This window comes from Cuculus canorus, chromosome Z (assembly GCF_017976375.1).
Source record: "Cuculus canorus isolate bCucCan1 chromosome Z, bCucCan1.pri, whole genome shotgun sequence".
Classification (NCBI taxonomy): domain Eukaryota; kingdom Metazoa; phylum Chordata; class Aves; order Cuculiformes; family Cuculidae; genus Cuculus; species Cuculus canorus.
Window position 1 is genome coordinate 9,432,359 of NC_071441.1, and position 27,429 is coordinate 9,459,787.

A 27,429-nucleotide genomic window follows, 5' to 3' on the forward strand; every position below is an offset into this window, starting at 1 on the left:
TCTGAGTGGTGAGTGCTTCATCCCATATGTAGCAGAATTCCAAAGTTTCTCAATCAAGTGATAAAGTACTACCAGCCCTTACTTATTTAAATGCTGATAATATATTTCACAGATAACCAACTGTTAACTCATTGCACCTGTTCGCTTGTGGTTGGGTTTATCTGCTCATATATAGAAAGTCCTGTTGTTCTAAGTCACACCGGATTTGAGTCTGTCAATTCCTCTTCATGTAAATGACCCTTTCCTGGAACAGCAAAGCATTTATGTCAATGAGTGATTGAAGTATGTGCTTCTCTACACTTAGAAACACTGCTGTGGGTAACTGTAAGAGGTAGTCTAAGCAAGAAATTTTCATTACACGCAGTAATCAGATTCACTGAAAATTGTTTTTTTAAGGTCAAAACTTGGACTGGGAGTCCTGTTGCAGAGCATCAGCAGAGATTGTCTGCAGTATAAATATCGAAGAGCCTAGTTCCAATAAATCTGCATGGCAGCCCAAATTCTTCAGAAGCCCTAAGAAGCAGCCAGCCCAATGACAGAATACAAAACTGTGTGCTTCACTACCTGGCATGTGGAAACTCCAGTTGTTCCCATCCAGGAGATCAGCAGATGCAAATACAAGGTCAGTAATACACTAGGAACGTTACAGATTCATTGGCTCCTGGCAGTCTGGAAGCCCTATAGCCTGCTTGATAGGCTCAGGGATGGATTCACTAGCAGAAACCCAGAAAGTACTGCAGGCTCCAAAGGAACATCATCTCTGCCAACATTTCCAATTTCTCTTACCTGTCCACTTGAGGAGGGGGAGTGGTAGAGCAGCTTGGTGGGCACGTGGTGTCTAGCCATGGTCAGCCCACCAGAATCAGTTTCTTTGTATGTTTTTCTTTTTGGGATATTTCAACCTCACTACCCTAGCCACTGAAGTCCTCTGTTTTCATGCAGGAAAAATAAGGGATATAAACCAAAAGTGACTACTCTCTCTAGCTGCTTCAGTGGAGGGGTGTAGCTTTTTGACATTGTATGAAAGCAAGCCAGAGAAGGAACATTCCTTTCCACAGCAGCAGTGCTCTCAGCTTCCAGGTTCTTTTTTGTTACGAAGAAAAACAAGCATTGTCTCCTCTGTTTGAATAAAAATGGAGAAGTAGAGATTTTGATCAGTTCTTCAGTAACATATGAGAGAAACTATTCAATGGGAAAGATGGGATCTTTTACTGGAGCCAGGTACTACAAGAGGTGGGAAAAGAGCCACCAGGATCTTTGATGCAGAGTCACTATGGCAGCACCATCCAGCAGTTAAAAGCATACAGAAAATCTAGAGTTTTTATGGTATCTGTTTGGTATGAGGGCTCTTGGTCAATCAATCAAGAATAGATTGCTTGATCTAGCACAGCAAGGAGAGGAGTCTTCACATTCAAGGCTGGTTGCGGTCTCACAGTATAAAGACTGTCTTACCAAAAAGAAAAAAATAAAGCTGAAAACTCTCACCTAACTAGTAGGTCTTCTTAGTCTATTTTAATTTCAATGAAACAGTATATTTTAGTGAAAGCTGTTTAGCCAAAGGGTTCTCTCTAGTTTAACTTGTCATGCCTGCTGACACATCAAGAATAAAAGTACAGTCAGTACCTGTGCTATAAGGCTAGTTCTTGCGCTATAAAAGTTTTCCCATTGGTGCATTGGTGACATGGCTGTGTTGGTGATTAGCTTACTTGACAAAAGCTACAGAGCAAAAAAAAAAAAAAAAAAACTCAACATTACAACAGACCCCCTTTTAAGGTATTTGGCTTTCAGCAAGTTCTATACCTAAAGAGCTCCTGTAAAACCACTTCGCTTCCTTATTCTCCAGGAAAACACAAAGGAACCTGGCTAGAGCCTGCAGTTTGCACTACTGGTTTTCCCACTACACATGCAAAACCAGACTTGTGATGCAATGTTTGCTGTGCTTCTTTGAATATGTGTCTTCTGCTTAAAAAACACATAAACAAAATCCAAGTTGCTAGGATCAGAGAGCATGAAATAATTTTTAGGATCTAGTATAACGTTAATCACAACACTTCCCCCTTTGAAAAAGATATAACCAAAGATTTTTTTTATTCTTATGACAGCTCTAGGATAACATATTCAGTATCTACCTCCCCCAAAAGACAAAGGCAACAGGATGAGAAAAGAAGGGAAAACCCATATTTTTTATAAGGACAAGCAAAGCTTTGAAGGGCAAAACCACAACATAAGTAACAAAAAACTCATCCATCTTCTTGTTTTCAGCTCCTCTGTTACACTTTAAAGAGTAGAATACACCTCACACCTACAGGGATCCCCCATTGCTGTCTGACACAGCAAACTCCGCTCCATGAACCCCAGTGACATGCTCCCTTCTGCTGGCAGTAGAAGTTCCCTCTGTGCCTGAGCTGACATACTACAGAAAAGACCAGTCAGTCACCTGTCAGATTAATTTACTGTCTGCTTAACTGTGGCAGTGTCTGGAGTCATTCACCTTACATTCATTAACATTAAATAGCTATCAGCAGGGGGGCAGTCCGGGAGATGTGTGTGTCACCCAGCGTACATAACAAATAGGCTGCCCTGGATTACCCACAGGTGCAGGGAGGAAAAAGCTAAAAGAGAAAGGCAAGATTCTTCCTCAGAGATAATCCATAATGAGTGCTAAATGAAGATGTGATTACTTCTGCTATTGAAAATGATGCTGCCCTTCAGATAAGTCACAGTGAGAACATACTGATGACTAAATGCTATTTTAAAAAGCCTGGGAGACTTACTAAGAGCAACAGAGTCAGACAGCAACCTTGTTGGACTATTCTGGGACAAGACAACATGTGTACAGTAGCATATAGAGCTTCATCTGGAAGAGGTTCTTATTTTTATCTCCTTTCAATTTCCAGCAGAGGCAATGGCCATTTGGGTGATTTGCTACACCTCACTGCTTGTTGTTGTTAGTGACAAGTGAGACAGTGGTGACTAAAGACTTTAAACAACTCACTTTCTCTACCACCTTCCCCCGCTCAGCCTTCTCCTCTCCTGTTGATTTCTACCCAACCTCACACTCATTTTACCGGAATGTTATTTACCTCTTTTTCAAACAGTTTATTCCTACCATTACCAGTCTGACTGTATGTTATCTGTCTGGTGAGCCATCTATGGTCTGCTGTATGTCACACCATAATTTTTTATGATTCTCATTGCATATGCACATTATAGGCAGATATTTTTCCTCTGCTTGTGCTCTGAACAAAAAAAGTAAAAAAACAGAATAAAAGGCAACCCACTTCACAAGTTCATATGAGCATGTCACGAAACCTTACTTTCTAAACTTAGACTCAGTAAAATTTTTAAAATTGGGCTGAGGGCTGTACTAAGGCAAACAGATATCTTCTCCAGCTTCTCAGTATAAGGAGAGAAGAGCCAGAGTGCATCAGTAATGGTTGCACCTGTATTTGCCCATAAGATAGTTTGCATATATGAAACTTGGACTACTCACAAAGATCTCCCCTGAAACAGACCTCATGAGTACTATGAAAATAAGCCTTTCTTGCTTTACACACACCCTAGAATAATGTTTGCCTTTCCACTACCCCCACTAATAGCATAAAATTATTGACTTCTGCTGCATTTTTGATCAGACCCAGATCCTTTTATGAGGTATCTCCACCCACCTGAGCATTTGTCTTCCACAGCCATTTATTGGCATCTTCTTTCCACTGAAGGTATTTTGTTATTGTCTCAGAAAATTTCATACTGTGAGGTTTTGGAAGGACTACCCATCTTTTTCAAGATAATTTTTAAATCTTGATTCTCCAGTGTGCTTACAAAACTCACCTTTCTTTTCATCAGCTCAGATTTTATGGCTATAGTCTGTCTTCCTTTATTTATTCAGTTATGGATGTCAGTGACCTTCAATCTCTAGAAGCTGCTATTAAAAAAGGAATAAGAAAAGGGAATAAAATATTCTGCATGAAGATTAGATGGACTTTTCATCAGTCAGAAGATCTCTAAATTGTGTAGAATTGCAATCATGCACTCATACTTGTGTTTAATTTGCCTTATTGTAGCCTGACAATAATATTAGGAAGGAAGAATATGGATTATTTTATATGTGGCATGAGTTTAAACAGCTGAGCAAGTCTGTCAGGAAAAGCTGGTTTGCATTTGCTGACTCCACCTGCTAAATATGCTACAGATATTTCATAGGTTGTGCGTTGTGCTTTTATATGGCTCATTCTTTCACACCTCTTCCTTAAGTTCTGCTAATTTAGTAGTCCAGATAGCTGAATGTCCTCACATCTGTTGCCTTTTCTTTAAAATCATCTCCTCATCAGCTTCCAAGATTAATTCCCTAGCAGACATTACTAACCAACAAAAGCGTCCCAATACTGTGACCATGAAAACGTGGTATATGTAAACACCAAGAAATATTACCTTGGGAAGGATAACTTATAGGATAGAGAGATATGAACCTCATTATTGTTGGAGAAAGACAGCTAATATACTCAGGGCTACTTTCTTTTGCACAGTATTTACTATAAATACTCTGCTAAAAAGGTGCATAGTAAACTCCTGGGTACACTGACTCTTGAGTCAGAGAATTCAAGTGCAACTGCATTTGCTTAAAAATCCACATTAGTATTTCCCAAGAGTTGTGAATAGGACTGCATTCATGCTTAAATGCACGCACACATGGCAGGGGGGGTCCCTATTAGAGTTTGGACAGGATGTTATCTTTCTTCAAAGAAGAGGGAAAAGAGAATAGTCGTTGAAAACTGGGAAAACCACAAAAAAAGTTTGACAATAGAACTTAACAAAGACCAAGGTTGTACACAATGGACCCCGCTACTAAATAGGAAGGTTTTAGAGATTTCTGGCAGTGTTAACTTCTTTCCACACTTCCTTGGGCAGAAGTCCAAAATCAACAGGAGAGTTACATTGGTTGAGAGTATCAAAGCAGACTGAAATCTGTGACCTATCTGACCGCTGTAAGTACCTCTTTAGCTCGTAAACAGGAATTTGGAGTAACAAGCATCACCAGCAGCTGATGCTTAGTCATTGATCAGTTTGCAGGTAATTAGTACCAAATCCCTGTTCATGTTGACTCCAGTGAAATCTGTAAGATATTTTTAGGGTCTATGTTTAGACTGTCTACTGAGAGCTCTGCAACCTTAGTGCTCGAACCTTTTTTTTGGTTATTGTATTTTGTGCTCTTTCACAGGTCTGAATTAACATTCTGTCTTTCATTTAAAACATGCTGACTGCACTTGCATTCACAAAGGAGGAACTGCTTCCTTCTGCCTTTTGTTTGGCTTAGGAGCATGCAAAATTATTGTAACTATGGAATTTTTTTTGTTTAAAGAGTAGAAAAAGATGGCCAAATACAATAAAATGCAATGCATTCAGGTTTCTTTACACTTCCTGTGAGCCTAACAATGGCTGTAAATGCTGGACTGCAGACCAGGTATTCATGTGAAATTTCATTAACCAGACATCTGCTTGTGTGATGTGGTCTCTGCAGACACACTACGAAAACACTAGAGCTATCAGTAATCTCATGAAATGCAGCAAATCCATCTAAATCTTTTATACATTAGTGACCATAAAGAAAGAGATCTTCATTAAAAAAGGCTATTTTTGTACCTCTCCTTCCTCTTAACTGCAGCCTGAAATTAGTAACTTTTCAAGCACTTGTCAAATAAAGTGCTTGAGGCAAATTATTTAACTAAAACATTTTATTTTTCTTTTAGAAAAGTTTCCAGATGTTTGTACTCCACCCTAAATTCCCCAAATAAACAAAACCCTGACAGTTTCTAGTTAGTTTGAATAATGCATTTTGACAAATTCATCTTTTTAAATATTTGCACTTTATCTCACAAAAAGCAAAGTAGTTGCTTCAAAACACAACCAAAACAGAAACTTTTCTGAAATTTGAAATTATGGTTCTTGTCATTGTAGTCTGTCTTCTCGAAACAAAACTGTCACACTTGGGAAAAAGGTTTACATTAATTTAATAGGTTTTATTTTTTAATCATAAATCTGCTGAAAACATATTTCTCAGCTGTAATTTAGCATCATAGAAAAGGTGTGGTAACTGAGGGAACAGTTAAAGAGTTGCCCTGACTCCTTTCTCATGGGGGACTTGGTGGGATGAGGACAAGCAGAACGTGCCTTCTGGTTCTTGGGGCACCATAGGGCCTAAGCTGAGTGCTAAGGATATGATGGATATATAAAATAATGAATATTTGTAGCAGATATTTGAGGATATAATACACAAAAATCCTGTTCCCTTTATGAATACACCATGGCTACTTCCCTGTAAATATATTTTACGTAAGTCTTTATGAGATTTAGTTCTGCACCGTTGCACTCCATACATACAAAAATACCCACCCATCATCTAAGTGTTACTAACTTTTCTTTCCCATCTTTTTTTTAACTGTGGATAGAAGTGTATATTTCTCAGGGTCTTCATCCAAACTGCTGTCACCGGCTGTCAATGAACGACCATGCACAGGAACCCAACAGTTTCTTGACAGCTCCTTACCACACTTTGTGAAACCAGAATCACAGTAATGTAGGAAGAAATATAGATAACACAAACCATGACTTCTGCATCCAGTGAGGATTTATCGTTTTGGGCCCGAATGAGGACCTTTCTGTTGAGAGCAGCTAAGTGGTGCTAGCCAGATCTAGATCTGTAGTTCCAGGACACTGAGAAATCTCTCAATTACTTAAGCAGAGTTAAATTTGAGGGAAGAAAGTATTAACCCTGCTGTGCCCAGATGCACAAATTTTTGTCTTCAAGTGAATACATTCTTCAGTATAATTTAAAACAGAGAATAAGGTCATGTTTAAAATTAGCTTAGGCACAAGAGCACAGGCCACTCTGCATACTGATTAGAATCATGGTATGCTCTGGCTTTTGGAATAGGTTTTTGGACCTCTAATGAAGCAAAGACTCAACTGAAACATTTTCAGTGGGGGCTGCCACATATGCTTCTTCCTACTGAATTCTTAGGAGTGCAAGGTAAGATTCAGTCTCTGTGATGCCTTTCCCTTTCCAATGGTACAACTGTTTCCCTCCACTAAGCACTATCTTATTTTCTGAAAATTAGCAGTCTGGAATCTTGGAGATGTCCTGCCTCTCTCACTAAGTAATGGCATCATAGGGTTTTTAAAGGAAGGAGACAGACTTTTTTTCCCTTGCACTCAGTTGCATGACTCGTTTTCATCAAGCTGAAAGGAAAGAAAAACAATTTGACATATTTTTGTGTTATATGGGGTTGAACACTTTATCTGCTATCTACCATCAAGTAGTTGCACTAGTGACATTCTTTTAGCAATAATGAGATTCTTTGCAATTTGCATTTTGGCTCTACTTACTAAGAATTACCCCTAGTGAGCAGTAACTTGTTTCCATTACACTTGCTTAATTTTAACGCTTCCACAAGGATTAACAGCTCAGCAATTGCTGACAATGGAGTACTATAACAGACAGGGTTAAATCATGCAGGAAAATACTAGCCAAATAATTTATTTTATGCTTAGGTCTATATTTCAGAAAATCTATCCTTCATTCAGCAAAATTTGATCGGATCAAAGACATTACTGGGCTTGAAATTGGTCCCTATGATTTTCTAGAACTTCTTTATTTGAACTCATATCTAATTGTATAATGTCATAAAGCATGGGAACAACTGCCAAGGTCACTTCAGATAGCCTTATTGCTTTTTTTATTCAAGGAGATAGCCCTTCAATAGTGAGAAATATGATATCCAGGAATTCCAGCTTGCCCTCATGTAATCTCCTTCACAAAGTGCAACAAAGAACAATTGTGTGAAGCACAATGACCTCAGATGCTTGAAAGCTCTCAAGCTATTTATGAATGTGGAGCGGAGAGACTAAGCATGCACTCAGGATGAGGAAACCTTGAACAGAAAGACCTCATTTTAGTTGTGAATTATTTTTGTATGAGGAAGCTTTAGCAGAAAACAAAAGGTACCAATATTATGATAATCGAGTTAAAGACAGGCACACTTATATTCGCTTTGGTTCGTGCCTCTTCAGAGATCAGTGAGAACAGACATGATGTGCAGCGTATACACCCTTGAGAAAATTCATGCATGTTCATATAAAGAGTCTTTGTACACCTGTATCGGTGAAGATGTAAACTAATAAAGACATTTCTCCTAACGTTACTGTAATAAAAACAGATTACTCTTTTTTGTGAACTGGCAGCTCTGTTTATTCAAGGACAAACAACAACATATTATTTCTTATTGGTAAGTAACCTGATTAGGTTTGTGGTTTACTGTCAAGCAAGAGATTGCATGCTGAATTACCTATGGAAAGGAAGTGTGGTGTGTCCACTCCCCAGATAAGAGATGTTAATGTATCTGTGATCATGTGTGTTCATAGATGTCTGGGTGGCAACTTTTTCTACTGAGTAACAATATTTACAGGAGAATTTGTGGGCTGGACCAACAGAACTGTCTGTGCCATACGTATATGCCACTCAACTGCTGCCAAATTTTAAAAAAGTAGGCAAAGGAAAAGCACAGTTTGCAGCTGTAACTGTATTTCTGTCATTTACAGTATCTGCAGTCAAATGTATTATCCTCACTATTGTGTCCTATAAAAGGCAACCCCTCACATACCCTCCACCTTGAAAATTACTTAACTTCTAGGAGTTGTAAATCACAAAAAAGCCATGATTTTATTCAGATTATCAGGAAACAGGAATCATTAGGAAATTTTAGACTGGAAAGAGATAGATGCTGTGAAGGCCAGAAAACGTTGTGGGCATGTTATACCCAGAAACAAATGTCAGATAGATTATGAAATTAAGTAGTAGATGCTTTGGAATCGCAGTCCAGAGAAGGACAGACTTTGATGCATCCCTTTTCTCTACATTAACAATGAATTTTCAAGGAGAGTATACTGACAAAATAAGGTTGATCTTGTGTGTAAGATCTGTGTAAATAAAAATAAGCAAATACTAAATTTTGAAGTTAAATCTCCATGTAAAATTATAAAAACCATGATTCTTGTGAATTGTGATATCAAAGGCACCTAAGAGAGTGTAAAATCTTTGAAACTGTGCTTGTTTATAATACATAATACTTCAAAACTTGTTTTGGAAGTACTTTAGAATACATATCAACTTTTGGATGGAATGTTGTTGACTTTTTTGCTTCATAGAACACCAAATGAACTTCCTTGATTCTTTCCTCACTTTTTTGAATAAAAGTGGTTTTATGTTTAAAATAAAGAACTTTGATTTTTTTTCTAATTTGAAAGTCAGTGATAGAATTCCTAAAAAGTCATTCACTTTGCATATTATGTTATCACTCCAGGCATGCAGTAACTATCTTCGGTTGTTACTGGCATTATCATGTAGTTCTCGCAGAAGCACCATAGCTAAGTCAAAAAAGAGAAAGGATATTTTAGGACCTGGAAAATGAAACAACCACTGCCATTAGCATCTGGTAATAACAACTGCTACATTTCCAGTAGCTCTTAATTAAGAGTCAGTCTTAACTTCATTTAGGAGGTAGGGCCATAAGGTTTGACATTCCCATTACAAGCATTTTCATTGCACTTCTACATAGATCTGTTAAATGGATACAAGATAATAATTTTCAAATACAAATTTCAGTTCTCAATGGAAAACTGCCGTGAAGTTGTATTTTATTTTCACTCAATTTCTAGATACTATTTTAATCATACACCATCCCAAAATCAGGAACGTATGTTAGCATATAGTGACTACACCTAAGCATTATAAGGAGATTTGTTTTCTGTTTAAATTTCACTTTTCTGTGATATCAAGTACACAATTTGGAATGTGAAGTCGTATGCCTTCTACTTGAGAAATGAGGTAATACTGAGTGTCATGAATACAAAATGAACAGGTAAAAGAAATGCTACCAGCAATTTTTTTCTTACTTATCTGTGTCAATTTTTAAAACAAAAAAAAATGTTATTATGTGAAATACAGGCAAGGACTGCTTCTGCTTCTTGGCATTTACTAGTTCAATATCTGTCTAGTGCTGAGCTGCCAAAGACACATTCACATGAAGATACCGAAGTAACTTCTACTCCAGATTAGCTTAATTTAAGCTGTTTACTTTCCAGAGGTTAGTACAGAAGGACATGAGTTCACACCTCCTCATTTGGAAATCAGGGATTATAATGCTATCTCTTTTTAAACAAGATTAGTGTTCTATGCATTTTCATGCTGCATTGCAAAACTGTCTGTCTTGCATCTTCAGAAGTCTATGCTTTATGATTCACAAAGAAGTAGGCAGATAATCAGGTTAGAACATGAGGAGAGGGAAAAGAAGGCTAAAGAACAGATAGTATTCTCCTTGAACTCCCCTTCTACTTTTTGAAGTAGTATGGTGCCATGACCATAGGATTTCCGTACCTTGCGCTTGCTAATGTCTCTACTAGTTGACGTAGTAAATCACAATTCTGCACATATGTGGTGCATATGTGGAGATCTGCAAATGCAATAAGTATCTAATTCTTTTTTTTTTGGAAATTAGTAATCTTAAATAAGTTTGAGAACTTAGCAGTTTATGGTACAGCACAGATCTGAACCCGGATGTCTTTAGTGCCAAGCTAGCAGACTGCCAAGAGGGCTATGTTTACTTTATTCCAATAGTTAATTAAAATAGCTCAGAAGTTTTTCTCCAGACTGGCAGCAAACTATGTCTGATTTTATGACAATACAATCAAATTCTCTTTCCCTAAAAGAGCAACTGTGTCTACACAGTGTCTGCACACTGAACTGTGTGTTCAGTGGGAACCGTCTCTGATCTTTGCTAACCTTGGAACTGTGCCTGGGTGCTTGTAAGCACTATAGCTGGTGCATGTCAAAACTATGCTATGTTTCATGTTAACAACTAAACAATGATTACAGGACACTACCTGGGCCTTAAATACCTGCCCTGGTTGTATTTAATTTGCTACTGTAGATATAGCCAATTGCAGTAACCTTCTAAGACACCAGTGTCTGAGAAAAGAAGACTGGGAACTTCCCCACATCAGGGTAGATTTATTGGCTTTGGTCTCTGGGAATAGAACCACACCCAGACTATTTTCTGTCGCACTCTGTCCAATGGCTATCATGTCTTTGTGTGCAATGAACATGAATAGCAAAACACGTTTTCTCTTCTCCCTTCTGCCCCAAAGCACACGTATACACACTCTAACTCGGTCTGCAGGAAAACCAAAACAATTCTGTGAAACAAGCCAATTCAAAGTAATACAATGAATCTGCCAAAATAACCTGCAAGAATGATGAGGAGGAAATGATTTCACTTTTGCTTTATGCAGGGGGTGCTCCTGCATAACCTAGTCACTGTGCACAACGGCTTAGTTTCAGTCTCATGGAAGGCATATTTGAAATGCTGAGAACACAGTTTAAGGTAGAGGTTGTTCAAAACTCCATGCTTTCCAGAAATCAAGAAAAACTTTTCTCTTTTTGTGCTCAAGGTTTTTAAATTCCTTATGAAAGGCACACAGGAGGGTGACCTACAGACAACAGTGAGCCTGAAGCTGATAACTGTGTATTTAGAACTCAGAGCTAAAACGTGTCTTGTTATGAACATGTATTTTAGCTTAGTGGCTTAGATCTGATCAGCTTGCTTGACTTTTCTGAATACTGCCTGTGTTTTCAGATTGCATTTGATTAAAACATTGCTTACTTCAACTGACTGGACTCATCGGATGGATCCAGTACCTGTATTAAAATTGAATTAATTAAGTGGGATTAATCATAGTGTCAGCAGTCTTTCCAGATGTCTCCATTATGCTGCAGGAAATGCAGCATCTGTTCTGCATCCACGCTGAGAAAAGAGGATTATCAGCCTTGCCATGAGTGTGGTTTTAAAGATTTTGGGGATAGCCACAAAAATGATGAATACAAAGATGCATGTAGGAATTTATGAAAATGCACATTTCAAACAAGCTGCTTCATCTCTCAGAGCCACGTTTGGACACAGTGATGTTCCCTTCACTCTAAGCCCCAACTGGCAGACAACAGCAGGCTGGCCGAGGTTGCTCACCAGTAAGTACAGAGCATCAGGGTGACACAGAGCTCTCAGTACTGCTATGCTAGAGCAGTCTCTGCCACCCTGATGTTCAGCCACTTAAATCATAACTCCATTTTATTTCTTAACCTTGCAATCCTTCCAATCTCCTGCAGAAAATTCAGGTCAGTAAAATCCTGAAGGGAGTAGGTTTTCCCTCTGAAGTTTGGGGAATAAGTAGCTAGGGAGCAGCAGAGATGATAATGTTACCCATCTAGTATAACTTCAAAGAGATAGAAATAAAATAAATCATTCCATTAAGTAACCTCTTGTCCCTCCAGAAACAGTTCTAGAAAAGTAACTGGCCTTTAATCACTATGAAAACTACATATTTTTCTAAATTTTGATTGTAAGACATTGACTAACTTCTTCAACACAGTTTAATAAGATGTAGATAATTCTTTTATACGGTAGAAAGTCCCACTGCCACTCACGGAAATCTTTTATTTGCTTTAATTGCTTGAAAATATAGTAGGGCAATGGGCAGCAACAAATTGCTTTAGCTTCTTTTGTAAGTTCCTTCATTGATTTCTGAGATGATAAACTGATTGTAATATAAATACGCTTATTAAAATGATGATTACTTGTTATAAGAATCAAATCTGAGTCAGTACCCAGATATCTCTCTGAATATCATAATACTCCTTTGAGGGCAATACTCTGACACATTATAATAAAATCAAAAGAATACATAAAAAGCAAAAATCAAGCTATGTTTTTTGTGCTTCTATTGCTTGCCTATATTCACTGCAATCCAGCAGATGAATTAAACATCCTAAAGATATTTAGAGATGTCTTAGAGACTCCTGGATCAGGAAAAATAAGAACCAACTGGAACTATTTTCTGAGGTGAAACACAGAAATACCTTTCAGGCATTTTGAAATATTGCAGTACATTTACGTGGAATTATTAACTTCCATTTTTCAGAATGTTTCATGAATATTGTTACAGATAGCTTTTTCAATATTTTGGTTACACATCCAATTCCTGAATAGAGTAAAATTGTGGGTTTTTAAAGTAAGAAATGCAGTCAGAGTTGTGCATGATCTGCAATATGAGAATCATTCTCTGAAGAAACCTGAGAATTATTTCACACAAGTTTAAGAAATATATTCAGTCTAAAAAATCCAACAGTAGACTAAGGTAATCAGTAAACAGAAAATACAGTTGTTGCGTGATGAGGTACAGCAAGTTAATGATAAACGTAGGATTCTAATAATGGCAATATGGAAGGAAGTTTTGTTTGGGTTACAGTGTTATCTACTTCAGTAAAAAGAGATTTCACATTAGAAAGCTGACATTCAGAAGGCCCAGGAAATGCGATGCAATCCGCATTGGGAGCTTTCTTGCATAATTTATCCTTGTTTTGCTTATGTCTACAATCTGAACTTTTAACAATTACGTAGATTAATTTATGGCTTAAGTCAGTATATGGAACTCCAAACTTACCTGTCACATTGTTTAGTTATCTTAAAAGATTTCACTCACTCTCGAGTCAGCCTCTCCTATGTTTTTCCACAGTGGTTCAGTGATGGCATGTAGAGAGTACCTGGTTACTAAGGTATTCCCAGGCCTGTGAAATGGAGATTTGACCTCCTAAATATAATTTAAACCACGTCTACCACTTTGCAGGCAACTTTCTATAGCAACCACTGGAATGCTGTAGGAAAAGTAAGGCATACTCTGACTATTAAAAGCAATGGAAACATTTGGATTTATTTGGAAAAGTAGTACCTTTATTGTGTAGCATTCCCAAGCCATTTCAGTTCAGATGTGTCATTTTAAAAATCAGATAAGTAATACTTATGGAGATATTCATACCGTCTGGTTCTGGCCTTTGTATTTAAGTGTTGTAGATTGACCTTCACTGGCATGAATTTCTCTCCATTGACTGCAAGTGGAACTTCAGCTTTGAGCCTCTGAATTATACCTTTATTATGTACTTAAAATGGTGAGTAGAATTAACCCCTCTGGGTTATGAGTTCCACTTAAGAAGCTGGTACATTGGTCAGATTGGAGTCATTGAGAATTTGCACAGAAGTGGAACTGTGAGTGCCTGGAAAATGTCTTGGGTCAGTGGAGATCAATGCCTTCAGAGCTTGTTTTGAGGGGATCTGAGTGTGGAGTAAACAAGCCAGAAGTGTTTGGAATGAAAGTCTGACCATAGCTAGGAAATGATATAGTCTTCCTACTCGATAGAGATTTCCCTCTATAAACAGAATGCCATTCTTATCATTTGCTATCCTCTCACAAGTGTAAAAAATATCAGCAAAAGACAAACAAAAATGTAACAATTCTACTGCCTGTCTTTATGCTATATAGAAACTGAGATTGGCTGAAATGAGACACTGAGGCTATGCAGGACTTTGCATTGGTTTCATTTAGAAGAAATTCAGACACTTCAAAATAAGCAGCTGTGTAAAGCATTTGAAGAGTGCTTCTACTTTTATACAGGTGCCTGCTTCAAAGTGTCTGAACACCCTCCAACTGAAAAAGCACTGCTGTAGGCCTGTCTGCTCAAAAGGTTTTATCCTATGTTGGTACTGTTTTATGCAGATTTTGGCAGGCACTAGACATTGTGCTTAGTGAAGGAGATAAAAGCAAGGAGTTTTAAGATAGATATAGAAAGCATATAGGCGGAAATGGATTGAAAAGCATATATTTTTGCATAATGTCAGGAATAACCATGACTAGTTTTAATTTAGTACAATAGTAGTAGTAGTAATAATAATAATAGCAAAATCAATAACAATAGTTGTACTGCACAAAGAAGGGTTTTCTCAGTATGTAGACTGGAATCTGAAATTAGTGGGAAGCCTGTCTGAGTAAAGGAAGTGACTCAAATCAAACTAGTTGCTGCCCATCAGGCCATCCATCCCTAAAGTATTCCAGATATTCACTGAAGGCAACAGGAAGTTCTGGTCCAAGGCAGTAACGTGAAAAAAAGATGTGTACAAAATGCACTTATCATATTACCATAATATTAGTGCATGCCTCCATGATTTAACTGCATAGTTTTAAAGACCTGCTCACCACTCACTGCAAGGTAAAATATCTGTTTCGATTACAGCTTGGCAGTAAGTGCTGTTGTTACTGTTGCCACGGTTCCCTTCACACTACATAGCATCATGCCATTTACATTCTTAATTAAACATATTTCTTCAAGTGAGATCTGATTACAAGGATAAGACAAAGGTCGATGCACTAAACTGGTCCAGGATAATTACTTACATTCTCTACATCATTAACATTAGTAATTTCAGTGTCAGTGTCAGTCTGGTAAAATTGTGCAAAAATTAATGACGGATTCTTTTAAGAGAAAAAAATAATTTTGATAGTCCTTTCTTTTCACCAGTTTCAGGGCCATCAGCAGCCTTTACTGTTCCTTCCTCTCATTCATAATTATTTGAAATAGAACTATTCTTTTCATGTTCATGGATATCATATTACTAGGTTATCTGAAATTATTCTCATATCTTGATAAATGTACAAAGTCATCAGTAAAAAACTACTCTATGTACTAAACTTCCTAAATTATGGACTCTCTTCTGAGGACATAAAGCATATGACATAATGAAGCACTAAAATACCTAAGAGAATAAACCAGATTACAAGTTGTACAACTATAAAAAGATCAGTACCTGTAATAGAGGTTCAAACTGAAGGATTCAAGCACTGTTTTAAAAAGTTTGACATTACCTTCTTATTCATTTCTCTCAGCTCTGAATGACAGTTCTCAGACAGAAAATTTCTGGAAAAAATAAACATGGAAAAATTACAAATGGTGAAATCAGGAGGAGTTGGGAAATGTTGCTTTACCCAGTTCTTCATTAGTGGTAGAGTTGCATTACCAAGGTAATTACCAATACTAATATAACCTCCTTTAAGGACCAGTTCTAAGAACAAAGACAGTGAAAAGCCAACGATAATATAATTCTCCTAGTCTAGTAAATGCCCTGGTCTTCATTTGCAGGGAACTAACAAATGAAGCCAGAGACACAACATTTTCATCTAAGTGTATCTTCGCCTCACATGCGTTTTAACTAGAGTGAAATTTGTTTTGAAGAGCCATATCAGTTGCAAGAAATATTTTCATAGAAAGGTTTAAGAAGTCAGAGCTCCTGTAGGCATTTCCAACTAGGAGTGAGAGAGAACAGGATTGAAAACTTGACACATGCTAGCTAGGGACAGGTATTTGGCGCCGATTCTATTAGTAAATATACAATTGAAGGATTTCACTTTTTGTTCCAGAATTGAATTTGCCGAAAAATCCATGAACAGAATTAGGTTCTACCAGCCAACTAATAGTTAATGATGTTTGCATTAGATATTAGCCAGAGGCCAAACCAGACCAGAGCCCTTTGTGCATACAGCAGAAAGATGCAGACTAGACAAAGGGCAAGAAGGTCAAGCAGCAGCCCTGTTGCCTACACTTGTGGTCCTGATTTCCCCCCTCGCTAAACTGTACTGCCTTCCATAGCCTCGGCAATGATTTCAGGGAAAAATCAAATGGAAGAATGAGGTATCAGTGCTTGCCAAATAGAAAACTGTTTAGTATGGAGATATATGTCTGAATTTCAATATTGACTACAATGAACAAATAGGGACAGAGCCAAACTTTGACCTGTTGATAACTGCTGAATAGCATCTGGAAGATTAAGTCTGAGTTCAGTACAGCTCACCTTTTTACCTCCAGTCCTCCTCTCTAATCTAAAGTAGAAGAATCATAGCACAATAAAATCCATCATCTGATTAATTTGTAAAGACTATAGGCAGATATAAATTATCTTCTTTCTTTTCTTTCTTTAACTGTAGGAGTTCAGCATTGTCTAACTAGTAGAGCAAACAAATATCTCTCAGACCTGCTTTACGACTGAAACTGGATGCTTCTAGGAAAGATTGGCATAATCTCTGTTGGGATGTAGAAGATCAAATTAACACAATGTAATATGAATTGCACTTATTCTAACCAAACAGCCTGATTTTGGGCCAAGTGCCCTTCAATAATATATCATATAACACAAAACAATCTTCTTATAGGTTTTCATAATGATAATAAGAAGACAGGAAGCAATTATAATTCCTGAAATGTTCTTCCTTGAGTAGAAAAGATAAGAGGTAACAAAGAGAAGTGATTAATAAAATAGAAATAATAATGAAAGTATACAGGGAGCTAATGTTTTCTAAAAGCTACTTGCAATAATGATAAAATGTACTACTAGAGATTGTAATGTGTCTAGGAATCAATGAAGACCAAAAGCAAAGAGATTTGACAATTAGTGTGATGTGCAGATTCTTGCAATATGTTCCATGAAGATTAAATTCCTTGACTGGAGTGAAATCTACATTGCAGCATGAAGACTAGGCCATAAACAGTGACACTCAATACACCTTAAAAATGTTTGTAAGCCTAGTTGACATGGGAGGGAAAGCCACTATAGTGAGACAAACACATATGGGGAAGCCGGAGTATCTCTCATGAATTATCCACAATTATCCATAGATGACGTGGTCTGCTGAAACACACAGCTGTAAGGGTGCCAACAGCAGCAAAGCACCAATATCAGCATTAATCTGCTTTACAGCTGGAAGCTTCTCTGTGCTTTTTTGTAGCAATTGAGACCAAGAGAAATACTTCTGTTCACGTCATCGACATCTGACAGGACATGACAAGTTCTTCTACCACCATTCCAGCAGAACTCAAGAAGGTTTTTCTTTATTGTATATTGAAACACAAGGGTACTACCTCAGGTGAGTGAGAGAAATTGTAACATATGAAACCAGATAAGTTTACTATGTCTTTTATTACAATACTGACCAGAAGCATTAATCAGTAATGTAGGCCTAACTGCAATGAGAGCTATGCTCAGTTTATCGACAGATTATTTATAATCTTAGACCAAAATCCTGTCATCACTTTTGCATGTGCACAGATCTGTAAAAGAAAACTTCACAAGAGTCACTAGTATTATTTACATTAAAAGTTAATCAAATGGTGAAGAATTAATACTAGTATGACACTGGTATAGTCTTCTTGTGTAATGTTAAACAACAACTCTGACGATGTTCTTTAAAATACCTGGAGAAAATTTTCCAAATAAAGAAAACAGAGATCTTGAAAACCTAAAGCCCATCTAGATTTTGCCACTAACTCAAATTTTATAAATAAATCAAAAGTCAACACCTCTCATTTTCGAATGCTACTTACCTCTTTGTCATAAACACCTGGGAAAATGGAGTCACAAAAGCCTTTACTGGGTAAATCTGCTTCTCCAGTCTCATCTCACAGGATCAGTCTCTGATTTACGGACTCCAATTAAAATGGTGCAACAATGTCATTTTTATCTTCTAGTTACACCTGATTTACTTACCCAACCAAATTGTCACATTCTTGACAGTAGGATCAGCTTGTCACTCCCTACAATCTTCTTTTCTCACCACCATTCTATTTCTTGCCAATAATGATCTTCTGAAAACAGAGCAAATAAAAACCCTGGTGATACAGTAAAACACTAAAAATAATACAGTTGGGATGTAAGTAAATTTAGTTGTTAGAACTACCTACTTTCCCTTTATCCTATCTGGAGGAACAGAAAACTTTCTTCTTCCAAAGTGCAGCGCTCTAATTTTTTGTTAACATAGAAAGAAAATCACCTAGAAAACAAAATGGCAAGGGACAGTTAAATATCCGTAAGTAGCATAAGAAAGTTATTTAACTGAGAGGGAGGACTTGGGAGCTCCAGCCAGCTGTTTCCTGTTTATAAGCTCTATAGTTAAGATATAAAACCTAATAACTGTTCTGTGAAAAAAAAAAGGAAAAAAAAGCACCTTAAAAAATGAAAAGAAAACTGTAAAAAAATAAAAACCACCCTCACACATTCTAACAATAACCTTTTACTTGTTAAATGAACCAAAAGAAAGTTTTCTCCAGCAAATAATCATGCATCAGTCACTGAATTAGTTGTTACTTATGCAGTGCTGCAAGGTAGTATACATCCTGTACTGGCCCGTGACAATGCAAAAAGGATCCAACGGCATTGAGCTCCTGCAGTGGTGAGGCAAAAACCGTGGAGCAAAGATGGAGAACTAGAGCATCTCCACTTCTACCTGTGAGTGAACAAGCAGCTCTGAAGGTCCTACAAGGTAGGTCCCTTTTTTACCAGATTCTCATTTGGGAGAAAATGCAGGTATGGACTTGAGAGGAACCAGAATAAAGAGAGGGGCATTACTGAGGAGAATGACACTATAAAACAAAAGAAACAGAGAGGAAAAAATGCTATTAGGTAATTTTGTTATACCATAAATGAAAGTCACAGAAACCCTATCTGAGAGCATGGATAAAATACAAGTTAAAATGACCCTCTTATCTTGCACAGCAATATTGAAGTGCAGAACAGTATAAAATATTTCAATGAAAAGTGAAATTTCAGATGGCCTGGATGTTTTTAATGTGCAATACATCAAAAAAAAGAAGTACAAATTCCAGTATAACACTGGACTTTTCAAGTAATTTAGTATGATCCGTATATTTTTTTCCAAGTCTACCAAAATGAAAGCTCACCTTTCTGGAAAATCTGGAGTTAGAAATTTGCACTGAGCACCTGAAAATATTTCTATGATATTAGGTTTAGTTAAATAAAATCCAGCAACAAAACAATAAAACACACCATCTTGGTTCTTCAGTTTAAAGGTTTTTTTTCACATATGAAACAGAGAAAAAGAGATGGACCTGAAAAGATCCAGTTTTGTCTCAGGTACAAAATAGAAGAGGAGATCACAGTGGGATAAAAGCTAGCCACTCTGTCATTGAACACGTCTGTGTTTTTCCTGTAAACGACAACTGAGAAAGTTTGATAAATAACAGAATAACTTTGATATTAAATTGGCTAAGAAAAGCTTGCACAGAGTGGTTTAACTCAGAAAAGCAATGAAGCTGGTGAAGGGGCTGGGGAAAAAGTCTTAGGAGGAGTGGTTGAGGGAACTAGGGTTGTTTCTCCTTCAGGAGAAGAGGCTGAGGGGAGTCCCTATTGCTCTCTACAACTACCTGAAAGGAGGTTGTAGAGAGGAGGGAGCTGGGCTCTTCTCCCAAGTGACAGGGGACAGGACAAGGGGGAATGGCCTCAAGCTGCGCCAGGGGAGGTTCAGGCTTGACGTCAGGAAAAGTTTTTCACAGAAAGGGTCATTGTGCACTGGCAGAGTCTGCCCAGGGAGGTGGTGGAGTCACCGTCCCTGGAGGTATTTAAAAGACGGGTAGATGAGGTGCTCAGGGCATGGTTTGGTGGTTGATAGGAATGGTTGGACTTGATGATTCAAGAGGTATTTCCCAACCTGGCGATTCTATGATTCTGATTCTATGATAACTGTCTTCAAATAACAGAGTTCATCCAAACTGAACCTGAGAGACAGATTTTATTTAAACTTGAAATCCTATATATATACTTGACAGAATGAGTAAAACACAAAGATTTAGCAGCTCTCAGTAATCAAGAACAGATGCCTGCACAGATTCAAGCAAGAGGGATGCTTTTACAAACAGTGGCTAAAATTCTTGAACTATTTAGGGAGTTGCCAGCATCGTTAATAGCCCACTGCAATCTTCATGTTTCATATTAGCCTTATAAAGGTGGCACACTGATTTACCCTACTGGTACTTTGTCTCAATATACTAGGACCTCAAATTTTTCTTAAGTATTTTTTTGAGTTACTCCACCCTGGATGTGGTAAATTGAGATGTGCAGGATTACAACAGACAATATCTGTAGGGAAGAATTACAACTCTATTTCTTTTACAGGTGAGTTTGCATATTAAGCTGAGAAGTGACGGTGAGCATGCTTATCCATTTTAGAACTGTTGTACAGCTTTGTGATCACCAAAAAAGGCACAGCCTCAGCAGGGATCCTGTCACATCATCACATGCAAGCAGGACAAAACAATTATAAAGCCCAGGACAATAGAAGAAGATCAGTTTCGAGAACACCTGAGGATCCATGGGACCTGATGAGATGCGTCCCAGAGTCCTGAGGGAATTGGCAGATGTGGTTGCCAAACCACTCTCCATGATATTTGAAAAGTCCTGGCAGCCAGGAGAAGTCCCTGGTGACTGGAAGAAGGGTAACATTGTGCCAATTTTTAAAAAGGGTAGAAAAGAACCCTGGGAACTACCGACCTGTCAGCCTCAACTCTGTGCCTGGGAAGATCATGGAACAGATCCTCCAAGAAGCTATGTTAAAACACATGGAGGGCAGGGAGGTGATTAATGGCAGCCAGTATGGCTTCACCCGGGGCAAGTCCTGTCTGACCAACTTGGTGGCTTTCCATGATGGGGTAACCACAGCAGTGAACACGGGTAAACCGATGGATGTGATCTGTGTAGACTTCTGTAAATCCTTCGACACAGTCTGCCACAACATCCTTCTTTCTGAATTGGAGAGATATGGATTTGATGGGTGGACAGTGAAGCTAAGTGTAAGGTCCTACACCTGGGTCAGAGCAATCCCAGTTTTCAGTACAGGATGGGGGATGACATGCTTGAGAACAGCCCTGCAGAGAAGGACTTGGGAATACTGGTTAATGAGAAGCTTGGCATGAGCCGGCAATATGCACTCGCAGCCCAGAAGACCAACTGTATCCTGGGCAACATCAAAAGAAGTGTGGCCAGCAAGTCGAGGGGATTCTGCCACTCTATTCCTCTCTTGTGAGACCTCATCTGGGATACTGTGTCCAGTTCTGGAATCCTCAACATAAGAAGGATATGGAGGTGTTGGAATAGGTCCAGAGGAGGGCTACAAAAATGATTGGAGGGCTGGAGCCCCTTCCCTACAAGGCCAGGCTCAGAGAGTTGGGATTGTTCAGCCTGGAGAAGAGAAAGTTCAGAGGAGATCTTATGGCAACCTTCCAGTACCCAAAGGGGGCCTACAGAAAAGCTGAGGAGGGGCTATTCATAAAGGCTTATAGGGATAGGATGAGCGGGAATGGGTATAAACTAGAGAGGGGCAGATTTAGGCTGGACGTCAGGAAGAATTTCTTCATTGTGAGAGTGGTGAGGCACTGGCACAGGTTTCCCAGGGAGGTTGTGGATGTCCCATCCCTGGAGGTGTTCAAGGCCAGGTTGGATGGGGCCTTGGGCAGCCTGATCCAGTGGGATGTCCCTGACCATGGCAGGGGGGTTGTAACTAGATGATCTTTAAGGTCCCTTCCAAGCCAAACTATTCTATGATTCTATGAATTTAGGTCTTGGGATTTGGGAAGCGTCTGGATGAAGCTGGATGTTCGTAGCTGTATCCTAGCATAACCTCCAATTAAGGGTGCTGGAGAGACCTTCCCTGAGCCTGTAAGCACCAAGGCTGCAATTGCATGCATGACGTCACTTTGAAAAGCTTTCAGTCAGTGGGATTTTGTGGAGACTTAATTCCCTAAACCCTTTTTACCTCATGTGTAGAAACTTGACTGCACTTCAGAAACAAACCCTTCAAAAAGATGCACATTTTTGTGTGTACAGCAAATTTGAATCATTTGACTTTTCTTATAGCTCCTGGGCAGCTCTAAGAACAGGCTTTTGAGATGATATGCAGTCATAGAGATGAAAGGCTCCCTTCATTTCCTGTTTGAAGGTATCCTCAAGGGAACAAACACCTTCCAACTGAAAGAAAATAATGTCAGCACCTTGACTTTCTGCACTTCACAAGAAGAATAAGTGCATAGCAGCTTGATCCAACATCAAAGATGATTTACCAGAGTCATTACTCACCATCATATTTCTGATGAATATGAAGAACTGCGTTGAAATCAAAGGAAGGTGCACTTTGTGTTCCTGTGGCAACAGTTTCCTCTGCTATGCCTGCCAAAACTCTCACCTCTGTTTGCCAGCCAGGTGACTGGAGGCGTAACTATTTACCTGTACATGAAAGCTTTCTCTGTTCATGTGGTCATTGCATCTACCACCACTTGGCCTCAACTGCAGAAACTTCTTCAGCTGATACAGTAAACACCTACTTTTACGGCCTTCTGTCAACTTCAGCTCTGGAAGCAGTGCAGAAGTGAATATGGGTGAATGTGTTTTACAAAAGTCTTTAAGATGCCTTTTGACTCAATTTCTCTGTCTTAGAAATCTTCCCCAAACAGCATTCTGTGTTGGCTTACCCCATAAACCTCATGGATGACCTCACATCCAAAATGTAGAATGAAAGCTACAAGGTGTTTCTTTGCCAGTACCGGTGTCTCTGAGAGTGTCTTACACGGTGTTGATCTCACTGTTGCCAGTTCATATATGTGATGTAAAAATCCTCTACCTCAACAGCAGATTTTGCCATTTGTCTTTGTGCTGCTACAAAGCGAAGGAAATTAAATTCTTCATGATGAGAAGAGTTAAGCACTGGAACTAGTTTTGCAGAATGGCTGCGGATCTAGATCCTTTGAGATTTTACACAATAAGTCCCTCGGCAATCCAATTTAACTTTGCAGTTAGACCTGCTCTGAGGAGCAGGCTGCACTAAGTGCCACCCAAATGCCCCCTCCAAGCTAGATTGTTCTATGATTCCAATTTTTGAAGCAGTATTTGCCAACTGAAGTTTGCAAGTGTGATTCCTGCTATGCAAGAGGAGCAAAGTATTAATTTTAGCATGCGGTATTCTTCACATGATATTCACTGTGACCTCAGTATTTCTTTGCTGCTTCAGTACTATCCCAAATAACAATCATCAGAGTTAGGCAGTTTTAATAGGCCCAAATATCTCTGAAACTCAAAGGAACCCAACCACACAGTGACAATTACAGCAAGTAAAGTTGCCATCAAAACTCACTTTTGTAAAATTTTGCAAGAATTATTTAATCCTAAGAAAGTTCAAGAAAAGGGCTGCTAGCCACAGCCTGTAAGGAGTGAACTCTTAACTGTCTGAAGGAGCGTGAAGTTCTCCATAGAAAATGGAAATTTCTAACTTTGGAATGCAGTTACATTTATGAAGAAATGAAAATAATGTAGTTCAGTCCTTGTAATTGCTTAGATCCATTTTTGTGCATAGTGAGAAAATAATTTTGTGACACTAAATGTGATTGTCTGAGAATAGGGTACATTTTTTTCCACAAGCAGTAGCTAACAGTGTAGCCATGTTTAATGGAAGCCAGAACCCATAGGAAACAGTGTCAAAACAACCTTTCCTGAAGAGTAGAACATCATTACCACTCCTTCTTTTATTTCTGGTAGCTATCAAATTATTTCGCTTACACAAAGCCAGTTCTTGGCCTGTAAAGTTTATACCCTGAGGAAAAATCACACACAAAGTACGGGACATATGACTAAAGACTAAAATCACTTGTATTTTAATATTGAACTTTTGACATTAAAGAGTTAGTCTGTCAATGAATTAATTGACAACACATATTTAAAGTCACAGTAGGAACACTGTTCTTCTGGACAAGGGTATTGGAATAATGATTTACTGCATAAACTCACCTAAATGAGTCTAAACTTGCATTATATTCATCCTTCTTGGATACAAGCACACCTTTCAGTTATACTGTACAGAATATATTCCTTTGCAGTTCACTACGCAGGCTTAATTTTCTAATAGAGCATCATAGCTGACTGAGATACCTCTTGGCTAAGCTTGATATTCCTACCAGACAATCTGTGAATAAAAGGGCACTGAGTTTGTTGTTAGTTCTAATACTCACCAGGGCAACCCTTAATTTGGGGGTTGTATAATGAATGGATAAATTGACAAAATCGTCCTGAAGTTGACCTAACAACTGCAGGTAAAATACAGTTGGTACCCGAATTCTCTTGCATGTGAAATTCCACTTGCTTTTCCTAGAGTCCAAATGATTAAGATCAAAATCTTTTTCCCATCTGGGACAGCAGTTTTCTTTTTAAACAAACTAGCTGGATCTCTTTAGGCCAATTTCATAACCTGTTTATGAAAATGTTCAGCAAGTCCTTGGATTCTAAAAAACAGCATTTTTCAAACGTGTTTGGACAAAGTAAATATTTTATTACTGAAGAACTCCTGGCAAAGAAAAGATGTTTTAGCTTTCCGTTTGCCTTGTTCCACTTAGTTGCTTATAACGAGTTTCTTAGCTGTTAAGTCTATTGACATATCTTTTCAAGGAACGTTTCTCTATGTCACATTAGTGACATCAGATTAGATACCCTCCCTAGTGCATTTGACTTAAAAAGCTGAGAAACAATGTTTTTTACAGTCACTGGGTAAAACACCTCATGGCACTGTGAAAAACAAGGGAGTAATGCAATTACTGCTCTGCTTTGCCCCACTGCGAGGGAGATCTGTCAAAGTATGAGGAAACAGGAGGAACGAGGAAGGAAGTGTGTTAGCAACCTTCTCCCATTAACTCCTCCATCCTCTTGCCAGTCCCGATGCTGGCCTACGTACACCCGTAAGGTGTAAGAAAGACTGAATGATGACAGGGCTCAGCAGGGGAGCAGGAAACGGGAGAAAATGGAGCCTAAGACGTATTTCTATGAATAAGGGGTGCACTGCTTGGGGGGGGGTCTATTGCCTGTGACTGTGTGCCTTTGCAGTTGCCTCATTCCTCACCGGAGAGGACAGTGCAGTGACACTGAGCATGCCTCAGCACCACCACAGGACCCATGTAGAAAGGAGGACCATTTCCCCAATCCCAGGTCATATGGGGGCTGCGTGCAACTCTACTTGATATTCTTGACCTCAGCTGAAAGCAGCTTTGAAGAGTGCAGTCCTAGTGTCATCATAAGGACCAGGAAAGTTAATTTGCTTAAATTGTAATAGTTCCTATTTGTATTAAGCAGGTATTTGTACATAGGCTTCTCTGCAATATGGAGGAGCAGCCTGTGTATGTCACCAAACCCACCCGCCAAGCTTCTTTGTAATGGGTGATGTCTCTGATGTTGGAAATTCTACTCTACAGGTGTTATGCTGTAATAAAATCTTGTTTTCTAAATAGACATATTGAACTGCTCTCAAATCCATTTTCCACTTACATTGAATTTACTACCCTTTTCATTTCATTGAATTTTATCTTGTTGGAGCATTCAAAAGTTAATGTGTTTCTGAAGGATTTTAAATGGTTGTTGGACACCTTTTCCAATGAATCAGAGATGAACATGGAGTGATAAAACTGCCTTTGGAGAAGTGAAATTCTGAATGACCTCAGGTGAATACTTCAGCAATGTTTGTTTTCAAATGAGTGAAAACAGTGGTTACTTTCTGTAATGCAATGATTTCCAGCTGTGAATCTGACACACAGAACAAAGAGCTGAGATATCCTTAGACAAATTAATGCTGCTTCCAGAAGTGCTTTCCAAGTAAAGAGGTTTTGGGAGGGTGTTATATGTATACTGAAAGTATTTGTATTGTAATTGGATTATCTGTTTGTGCAGTGCTTATAGGTCATTTCCCCTGGAAACGTAATGCATTAGAAAAAAAGATATGTTACAAACAACAGTAGCAAAATGTGCTCTTTAGCAATTAGTAGCTGCAAGAGATGAAATATTTGCTACGCTGAAGATCACTGAGATCAGTATTTCACTAAGTTTTTTGTATCCTAAGTCAACCACAAGACTTACTTAAAATGACACAATCATAAGGGTCATATCTCAACTACTCTGACTGCATTATAAGTTTAACTGGTCTATAGGTTGCTGTGCACATATTACACTTACATCAGAAGACTCTAGCTGATCTAGGTGAGAAGGTGGAAGCAACCTGCCCAAAGTAGCTTGAAACCTTTTTATCCTGCTGAGAATATTATGTGGATCTAGCTTGGGCACGACTGCACACCACTATATGTGCAAGGTGAAAACAAGAGAGGAGCATCTCCAGAGGGCTGGCAAAGTCTCACTGTGACAGGAGGAAAATTGCTCTTTGTGAGTCCTGTGACTCCACTGATACCAAAGGAAAAAATCTCTTTAAAAAAGACATAGATATTTTTGAAATATATTTATGTTTTAAATTAAAAATTACACTAGACAAAATACATTGGTGCCACTATTAATAACACAGTCTTATTCAGTGAGAGTTCAGGTGAGCAGGCAATGATTTATGAAAATACCCTGTGGTCAGCCTGCTGACAACTTTGTCTAAAGAACTCCAACAGAAGTTGGTTTTCAGTGTATTAGCCTTTTGTAATCCTAGCCCATGTAATTGATGTAGGGGCAGCACTGAAAAACTGATGTGATTGATCTTAGTATAGCTTATCCCTGCATCACCAACATCAGAGGCAAACCTTAATGACGGATTTCTAGGGCCGCACAAACCGCTACACACCTAACTTCTTCTAAGTTAGACCCTTCCATTTTTCTATATATATATGATATGTAGCTGATGTTTCAGCAATAC

General features: G+C 38.4%; 2 long non-coding RNA genes across 2 annotated transcripts; one reads left to right on the top strand and one right to left on the bottom strand.

Moving 5' to 3' along the window:
- LOC128850480 (uncharacterized) lies at nucleotides 1-27,411 on the top strand. The gene is made up of 4 exons (XR_008447890.1): nucleotides 1-622; nucleotides 17,713-17,850; nucleotides 19,076-19,242; nucleotides 20,892-27,411. It is a non-coding gene; the product is annotated as an uncharacterized LOC128850480 (long non-coding RNA).
- On the bottom strand, nucleotides 5,144-18,755 carry LOC128850479 (uncharacterized). Its single transcript, XR_008447889.1, has 4 exons — nucleotides 18,665-18,755; nucleotides 18,471-18,568; nucleotides 15,741-15,850; nucleotides 5,144-9,420 (listed from the first exon to the last, which is right to left on the bottom strand). It is a non-coding gene; the product is annotated as an uncharacterized LOC128850479 (long non-coding RNA).
- Nucleotides 27,412-27,429: the final 18 nt, after the last annotated feature.